The sequence below is a fragment of the Cyrtonyx montezumae genome, unplaced genomic scaffold, assembly GCF_038088225.1.
Source record: "Cyrtonyx montezumae isolate F1298 unplaced genomic scaffold, pur_monq_1.0 scaffold_8, whole genome shotgun sequence".
NCBI lineage: Eukaryota > Metazoa > Chordata > Aves > Galliformes > Odontophoridae > Cyrtonyx > Cyrtonyx montezumae.
The window spans coordinates 21,469,557-21,476,654 of NW_027072089.1; positions in this window are offsets into that span (position 1 = coordinate 21,469,557).

Consider the following 7,098-nt stretch of genomic DNA (forward strand, 5'->3'; position numbering starts at 1 on the left):
GTGGAGGAGCTGTGTCATGGTTGGAACCATAGCACTCTGGAAGGCGATGAGGAGCTTCTGCAGGTAGATCACATGCAAAAAGAAGATCAGGGAAAAAACAGAGCTGCTTCTAAAGCTGTGTGCAGTGACACCAAGCCTGGCTAGGGGCCATTAGCTACTGCTGTACCCGGGGTATTAATACTGACCACGGCACTGGGACTGCTACAGTTCAAGAAGCATTTGGGCAATGATCACATAGGATTTGATGTTGGGGTGGTCCTGTGTGAAGGCAGCAATGGGACTCAATGATCCTTGTGGGTCCCTGCCAACTCAGGAGTTTCTATGATTCCTATCCTGGTAAACATTTTGATGAATGACCTGGCTGTTGGAACAGAATGCACTGTCAGCAAGCTTGCAGAGAACAGGAAGGGCTATTGGGTGCACCTGTGCTGCCATTCAGGAGGATCCTGACAGGCAGAAGAAAGGAGCTGTCAGTAACATCATGGAGTTCAGCAGGTGGAAATGCAAAGTGCTACACCTGAGGAAAAATGGACACTGGCATCAATGCATACTGGGACCAAGTGGCTGGAAATCACCTTTGCAAACAAGTTTCTGAGTACTGGTGGATGCTATGATGACCATGAGCCAGCAGTGCACCCTCGTGGTCTCGAAGGCTAAAAGCCTCCCGGGCTGCATTAGGAAGAACAGAGCCATCAGGTTGGTGGAGATATATCTGAGTGCTGTGTCCAGTACTGAGGTCCCCAGCTCAAGAGAGATATGGACACGCTGGAGAGAGTCGAGCAAGGGGCCGGAAAGATCACAGAATCACAGGGGTGGGAAGGGACCATCTAGTCCTACCCCATCCTACAGTGGTTCCCTACAGTAGGTTACACAGGAGAGTGTCCAGGTGGGTTTTGAATATCTCCAGGGAAGGAGAGAGCACAGCCTCTCAGAGCAGCCTGTTCCAGTAGTAATCCCCTCAGTAAAGGATTTTTTCCTCACACTTGTATGCGTTCCAGCTTCCTGTACGTATACATCTGTGCACACCTCTGATGAAGCTATGATACTAATTACCATCTTCCAAAAATGAATGCTGTTGGAAGTACTCCATGTTGTCTCCTTGTTGAGTTGTTCATTACCCACTTTATTTGTCTCAGCGAAATCTTTTGTTGCGTGTTTATAACCACAAAATATTATTCTATAATACAGTGATACATGCAAGGTAGGGTTTAGGCTTCTTAATGAGAAATAATTCTTCATGTTGCCCAGTTCTCATGGTGTGCTCACAAAAACTGTTCTTAGTATAAGTGGGACTGAAGTGAGATTTAGTAGCATGTTCATGAAGTTTTGTGCCACAGCCAGCCCTTCTCTCCATGACAATGCTGTCTTGGATTTACTGCTCTATAACAAATACTTCAGAAGTTAAAGCTTCTGTGTTCAATGTTTTGCAGGCAGATAGATACCTTAATGAGGCACTTAACTGTGTTTTAATTTCATGGTCCAACCAAGAAAAAAGAAAAATAGAAAAAAAGGCCAATAACAAAAGTGGACAGATAAGAATTAACAGAACTAGGCCAGGAGCAGATCAGATCTTAGCTTGAAGACACAGGCTGTATCCAAAGCCTGTACTTCACCTGAAGCTCAGCTTCTACTTTATGTCCGAGCAAAAGGGTAACCCAGTCAGGCAATATAATAAAAGAAATAATACAATCATAAACATAATTTTGAATGCTAAAATGGTCCCATATTCCCTAAAATGGAGCTCCACTGAAAAATCAGTATAGTCACAGAGAGGTGAGAAGGAGTTTTCAAGATTTGGGGGCAGCTGCTAACAACTGAAATAAGATGTCATTATTATTAAGAAAGGAAGGGTTGATATGGGCAAAGGTACCCTCTTACATAAACACAGCAGTGAGTTTGAGCTCTAACTCACTGGTCTGCAGTGTAAGACTGAGAAAAAGAAGTGAGGAATTTGACTTCTGTGGCTGGTGAGAAATCAGCAAGCAGCTGAATCAATAGGTTGATCTTTACCAAGTGTCTACTAACAGTGGGCTGTTGGGCACAGGTTATTATTTTCTGCACATCATTCTTACATATGGAGAGATTCATGATGTGCCCAAATCATGGTCAAGGTCAGGATGATGGAGAATCATTAGTAAAGCCTCGGTTTCCTAGCATTAAAAAGCTTTTTGCTACAAAACTTGGGAGCTGGAGCACCAGCCAACAGCAAACACCTTTTGCTTTGTGTGCCTGGGAGATAAAGGCCTGAGTTCAGGGCCCAGCTGTAGGCACGGCCAGGTGATGTGAATCACTCAGATGAGGAGCTGGATCCACTGGTAGCTCTGGGGCTGAGCCAGGGAGATGAGGGTCTGCTCCTGTAGCCAGCAACTGGCAGCAGGGCTGCGTGCTGGGGATAGTCTATTTTTGATAAAGAAGATGCTGTGCTATTGTCAAGTGTGTGTTCTAATGATGAGAGATTCCTTTTTTTTTCCCTCTGTATTTGTAGCTCCTTGTCCAAAAGGCATCGTGCTTACAGCCCAGTGGTGAAGCAAAGCTGGAGGACATGAGGAAAGTGGGGCTTGATATTTCTCAGAGCTGCAGACAGGAGATTGAATGTAGGAGTGTTTGGGCACTGCTGAGTCACAGCCTGAACCACTAAATGAGCATCTGGAGGCAAGGTCTGGTCAGCCCTGGAAGCACAGGTGAAGGTGATTCACCTGTGTGACCTGAAGGGGTGGAGCCAGGCTCTGTCCCTCTTAGACATTATTTAAGAACTGACTGCGACTGAGGAAGGATCTGTTGTTGGAGATCTGTCCTCTGTGGAGTTCCTTCGCTATGAACCTAGATCCCTGGAGATGGGTGAGCACTCGTTTTTCCTTCTTTTGTAATGCCCCCTTATTTGTGCTGGCTTCTTTGCTTTTACAACCTTTACTAGGGGTGAGTGGAGCCACACTTAATGTTTGCCTATAGGCTACAGGTGCTACTCTCACAGCAGAGATGCTGTCCTTAGAGGAGTTTAAGTGCATATTCAGAAATACAATGTTAAATTTCCTTTTCTTCTTGTTCTTGTTGTGCTATGTTGACATAGATCTGTGACTTCAAAGGGGACTGTTAAATTACTCTTGATCTGACTTTTGTTATAACAGTAGCTCCTAGTGGTGGTTGTTCTGAACTAACCTGATTGTGAGAGGGGCTGCATATGCATAATAGTTTTTCTTGATGTTTCTTAGATTAGTTCATGTTTTGAAATAAATTTCTGAAATGCAACCAGTAGAACTTTGCAGGCCATAAGAGAAAGCAAGGACTTTGAGACGTTAGGGTTTCAAGTGATCCCACGCTGTTCAACAGAAGGAAATCGTTTCAGTTTGGGAAGGATATCACTTCCTACTGAGGGATTCCTTTTAGGAGGGGTGCTTGGCTTAGGCTAGATAGATGGAGCCACCCTGTAGTAAACGGACTTGGAACTCCTCTTAAACTGCCTTGTTCTTCCACACGAGCCCTGGTTTGAGCCTTTCCTTTAACTGACTTATCAGATGTCTGAGACAATGCAGATGTGACTCAGGAACGGACTGGCAGCACAAGCAAACAGCCGTGGTGAAATGCTTATTGCATCAAGATAGGAATACAGAGGCCAATACCTCATGTAATGTTGAGGGCAAATAGTCCCTGGTGAGTGCAGTGTGTTTCAATAAGCATAAAAGTGATTTGTTCATGTGAGCTCATCTCCTTGAAGGAGTGCACGTAGTGGAAGAGGATGTCCTGTGCATTTGGGAATAATCTCAACGTGGACTAAGTCACTTTGGTTTTGTTGCCACATCAAAAGGTCAGCACGTTATGATTCTAATGCAAGTTAATTTCATTGTCTGCAGCAGAGTTTTATCACGCACTTCTTGCTTGTTTGTTTGGAGTTTTTTTGTTTTTCTTTTCTGCACTGCTCTAACTTTGGGGAAGAAGTTACTGGCAGAACTTGAGACTGCTTACAGGACCAGGCTGAAGACACAAATACAGCGGGACACGATGTGCAGTAGCTCACAGCCAAAGGTGTGGGAAAGCAAGTGGCAGTCACTGCTGTCTGTGCTGTGACCTGCTCACAGTAGGCTTGAACTGGTTTAGAACAGATGGTTCACAAAGATTGTCTCTATGGCCTGAACAGATGAGTGATTTTTTTTTAATTATTATTATTTTTTAATATGCCTTCTGAGCAATAAAGAGAAGAGTTCCTTTGTGGTAAGGATGGGAATGGCCATTCTGCAGAGCTGAGGAGGATGGGCAGCTCAACATCCACCTTGTGCTGCTGGTGTGCACGCTGCCCTGCTGGCAGCCTCTAGGAGCCGCTGTCACTGTGCTGGGAGCACCTGCAGGTGCTGCCTGAACCTGACAGCTGCTAAGGTCACTTAGACCTAGACACTGCCATGTCTTCACCTGTGGTGGAGGGCACTGCCTTTATTCCTTTAAAATCACAGAACTGTAGGGTTGGAAGGGACCTCCAGAGATCATGGAGTCCAGCCCCCTGCCAAAGCAGCTCCCTAGCCCAGGTTGCACAGGTAGGCGTCCAGGCGGGTCTGGAACGTCTCCAGAGAAGGAGACTCCACCACCTCTCTGTGCAGCTGTGCCACTGCTCCGTCACTGCACTGGGAAGAAGTTTCCCCATACGTTTGTGTGGAACTTCCTGTGTATGAAATCAGCTTCTTGAAAATTAGAGCAGTTGGAAAGGGATCAATATCAGTAATTAAGTATTAAAAATCAAAATCCTTTTCATTTCACTCAAAAAATGCATTTCATTTTCTATACGTGTAAATGCACATAGCATAGTTATCTCATATGCAATAACATAACCCCCCTCCCTCCCCACTTTCCAGTTTATAGTTCTGTATTTACTTACAAGGAGAAGAATCCAAACTCTACTATATACATAAATGAAGATAAATATATAAATATAAGCACAGGCTCTTCAGTTGTGTAAAACGATGCGGTCCCATTCCTAAAATGGGAAGCAAGGAGAAGGCAAGCAGCAAAACCTGGTTCTTGAGGCTTATTGCTCACGTGGGTGCTGTAAGGTACAGATGTGTTTACTCCTCAGTAGCACTACACTTGGGAAAAGAAAAAGCAGAAGTGAAGAAGATGACGGCAAGGTGGATTCGCATGAAGGCAGCTGCGGCATTTCTTCACGTACGTTTGCTCTGTTGTCTCTCCCATCTGCAAACCACCCGCGCTGACGGCCGTCCTTCCTGCGCGGCCTCCCGCCTTGCTTCCTCAAAGCCTCTTTCGGGGTAATTCTGTAGTGAAATAAGGAGACGCGCGTTTGTCGCTTTGATGAACTTCCCGGCGCTCAGCGGAGGCGGTACCCCGGCAAAGGCAGCGCCAGAGCCAGCGGAGGCACCGTCCCATCGCGCAGCGCTGAGCGCCGGGGACGCGGATCGGTGCGGGGCTGCCAGGCGGTGCCGTTCCCGGTGACAGCGCGGCGCGGCCCCGCCCTCAGGCGGCGGCGGGAGGCGCGTGTTTACATTCCGCCGCCGCCGCACGTTGCCGCCGCGAGGCGGGCTGCCATTGGCGGGCGGGAGGTGGCGGCTCCGCCCCGGGGCGGGGCTTCGCGGGGCGCGCGGCGTGAGCGGCGCGTGGGGCCGCCCGGCGCGGAGAGAGTTCCCCCGTGGGAGCGGGACGGCGGCGCGGGGCGGCACGTGAGTGGGAACGGGGACGGCGGGCGGAGAGGGATACGCGGGCGGCGGCGGAGCGGCCGTCCCCGTCCGCCGCGCCCTTGGGCCGCCTTCGCGGGTAGATCCGAGGCGGGCGGACCCCGTGGGTGCGCGGGCGGCGGCGGCGGGCGCGGGACGGCCGCCGGGTCGGGGTGGGCTCCGCGGCCGAGGGGCGGTGCTGGGGCAGCGGGGCGCGGGCGCGGGGCGGGGGAGCTGTCTGCCGCCCTCGCACATGCGCAGCGCGGGCGCGGGCCGCGCTATATAGCGGCTTGGCGCCGGCGGCAGCGGAGCGGCGCGGCCCGGGTGGTGGAGGTGCGTGGGGGAACAGCGGAGGGCGGGAAGGAGTGCTCGGTGCGGGGCTCGGCGGGAGGATCCAGGGATGGAGGATGATGAGAGGGGTCGGCGGATAGGGTGCCGGGGGCACCGGCAGCGGTACGGCACCGCAGCAGCGCGGATCGGTGCGGGGCTGCGCGGCTCTCAGCCCCGAGAAAGAGAGCGGCGGGCGGGATGCGCGCCCGGGCGCCGTTTTGGAGGGAGAGCGGCATTGGCCGCAGCGGTGCCCATCCGAGCCCGCATCGCCCCGCTCAGCCCCGCGCTCGGCGGGAGCCCGTCCCGGCGCCGGTGGGGGCGGGGAGCGCGGTTGGCGCGCTGACCCCGTTTGCCGCCCGCACCCCGCGGCGCTCCGGGGCCGCCGCGTCCCTCAGGGCGAGGCCTCGGCTCCCTGCGCTACTTCCCCCCCGTCCCCCCGGAGGGTCGCGTCCCCACTGGGGCGGGCTCCCCGTGAGGCGGCGGTGCCGTCCCGGTACCCGTCCCGCGTTTTGGAGGGAGACCCGCGCGCACCGAGGCGGGAGAGCTCGGGGGGTCCTGCGGCCCCGGCACCTCCTGCGGCCTCCGTACCCCGCGCGGCCCCCGCCGGGGAAGAGCTCGGCGCCTTCTCCTGCACGGACACCCCATTGCAGCCCCGCTCGCCCCGGGGCCGGCCGAGGCGCGGCGCTCAGAGGCCGCCTCCATCTCCTCCCCCCGCTCTGCAAATTGGCGCGGAACCGGCGCCGAGGGGCGGCAGCAGCGCGGGCGGCCCGGCCCGGCCCGGCACTGCAGGTGGGGGTGGAGGGAGGGATCCCCCTACCCCGTGTGTGTGCAGCCAGCCTGAGGTGCCCCCCTCCGTGCCCTCACACCGCCTGGCTGCTTCCCTCCCCCCACCCGACACAACGGGCCCGGGTAGGCACAACAGAGTGGTGTAAGGGAGCACCCATCCGCTGAGTGATGCCGTGGGGGGGCTAGGTGAGCACCTGGAATGCTGGGTGGCGTGCTTGTGTACCACAGGGGTCCTGTGCAAGGTGTGCCTTGCACCACTCACATAATGGTGCCCTTCTCCTGCGGTCCCTCTGTCTTAGGGCACAGTGCAGCTAACTTCTAGAAGATCCGT